Genomic DNA, 2,500 nt, shown 5'->3' on the forward strand with positions numbered 1-2,500 from the left:
ATAGTGCACATGGAAAAGGGGAGGATGGGATGTATTGAGAGCAGGAGAAAGAAGGATCGTGGGAGCTTGAGGAGAATGAATATTGGCAATTATATTCAATGTAGAGGGAATGGATCAGAGAGATTGGAGGGTGGATGAGATTGATGAGTATTTTTTTGGGTCATGTTTAGGAAATTATAGTAATCTCAAGAGTTTATGGAGGGGAGTTAGGTACAGAGGAGTGGGAAACAAAGTTTCTCTTATGAGGAGAAAAGGAGACAAATGTCTGAAGAGCAGAGGAAGAAGTAGGTGTGGGAGAAGCTGGGGTAGAATGTTTAGACTGCCTGGTGTGACATGGTAGAGATTGGAGTATCTGGATTTAGACTGAAAAATGACTTTGACTGAGGGAGAGGGGGAGTAGGATAGTAAGAGGTAGAGGGAAGAGATACTGGGAGAGATACTCAGGCACCTTGGGATGAAGGGAGGGGAGCAGGGTAAAGGACAACATTGGAATAGGTAGTGAGAGTAAAATCTTGTTAGCATGCCAGTATAAGCATTAAGGGAGGAGTGAGGTTGAGCAGGAATAGGTGCCAGTGAGGTCAATCTGGGTAAATGGAGTGGTGTGGAGTAAGTAGTACTGTTAGGAGGAAGGCTATAAGGATAAAGAGTAATAATAAGGGGGGAAGGGGCAGAAAATTAAGAATGTACAGGTGTTGGGGATGGAGTGGAGGATGAATTCTGAAGATTGTGCAATGTTCCGGGTGAGCTGACAGCAAGCATCAAGGAGTGGTCAGAGCTGTGATCAAAGGAGAGGCATGGGTCAGGAAACCAGAGAAGTCAAATTCAGAAATGCTAGTTGATGAAGGGGAAAGATTTAATGTCCCTGATTTTTTCTTCTTCTTCTTTTATACCCATAAAAAGAAGAAGAAGAAAAAAACATTATTGGCCATGGTGAGCCTGAAATATGTTTCAGTTTCCTATAGTCATCTGGTATAAGGTAAACTTTACCTGTAATGGACAGAACAACAAAAGATAAGATACTTTTCATCAATGGTATTTCCTTCACAAGTTGACAATAATTAAATTGAGAAACACATATTACTGTGGTATGTATTTACATAATAAATGCACTAAGATAGGGAAAATCTAATGTTACTGTTATAAAGAAAGGGAAAACTACACTCACTGATACATGAAATGGTTTACCTTTACATTATGGGTAAACTAAGCTAGGCCAAATTGATGAGGATATTCTTGTATAGGACAAAAAAGTTGCAGTCATCAGTACAACTAATTATCTGCAGACATGAACAGTAATGCCACACATAAAATAAAATGTCCAATTAGTGTTCACAAGTTTTAGCTATTATTGCTATGCATATTAAGTTGAAGACAACATTTGCCAGGTGAGTACTGGATGTGGAGTAGGGACTGTCTCTGGTGAGTGTCAGAATTATGGTGAATTACATATGAAATCATTATGCAGAAAAGAATAACATCAGAAATAAAACAAAATCGGTCACAAAAGCCAAACTGAGCTTAAGGCCTTGGCGATGGGGTGGGGGTCCGGAAATCCAGTGATCAGGTGGCCCAAGTTGGATAGGTTTTTGGTTCCTACGGAAATCTTTGTTGATTCCCAGGAGTGTCTACCGTGGCAGGAACTCGGAAGATTTACATTTTGAATAATTGAAACAAGAAATAATAATTGCAAGGTTGGATTGTCATAAAACGACTATCCATGTGGCATTTGTTGTAACCTATTTTCATTTCTGATGTTTTTGTTGCTTGCACAAATCACTTCACAGAAATAGCACAGATCAAAAGTGTCATATTTTCTGTCATTCTGTCCCTTCCAAGCAAAGTTTACCTTGAACCATATGCCGTGTGAAAAAGAAACCATACCTGTATTTACTGATACAATCAATGGTATAGTTTCAATTTTCCAGAGTCATAATGTACAAGGTAAGGTTAATCTTTACGGTATAGATGCCTTGGGTCGGGCAAATTGAAGATGACATTCTTGTTGAGAATTAAAAGTTGTAGTCGTCCGTACAAGAAATAATCTGCAGACACAAACAACAATGCCATAAATAGAGGAAAAAGATCGCGGAAAGCACAACGCACGGCCTAATTCTGCTCAGTGCTCCCAAGAAGTTTCATCTCTCTTGCCGTGCATTCCGAAGTGAAGACAATCCTTCCTGGGCAGAAGTCCTCATCAACCTCCCCCCCTTGGACAGTGCCCAAAGGGTATGCCCAGCCACAACAAAAACTGTTGAATGAATTTTGTGATGTGAAGTTGGCAACTTAGTTTCTGGGAAGTGTTTTTGTAATGTAATGAATTAGCAAGGTAAATTCTTCCTGTAATCTATGGCATTTCCTTCACTAGTTGATAGGAAAGTTATGTAACATCATAATACTTATCAGATATATGTGTAGAGGAAAATGTAATAATGTCATAAAGAAATGGGGAAAATACATTTACTGATATGCGAAATAACCTGCGCAGACAAAGAATAATGTC

At 39.2% G+C, this 2,500-nt stretch overlaps 1 protein-coding gene across 1 annotated transcript in view; it reads right to left on the reverse strand.

Annotated features, from left to right (window-relative positions):
- LOC119581005 (DNA ligase 1-like) overlaps positions 1–2,500 on the reverse strand; it is a 22,043-nt gene that overhangs the window by 18,662 nt on the left and 881 nt on the right.

This window comes from Penaeus monodon, chromosome 14 (assembly GCF_015228065.2).
Source record: "Penaeus monodon isolate SGIC_2016 chromosome 14, NSTDA_Pmon_1, whole genome shotgun sequence".
NCBI classification, from domain to species: Eukaryota; Metazoa; Arthropoda; class Malacostraca; order Decapoda; family Penaeidae; genus Penaeus; species Penaeus monodon.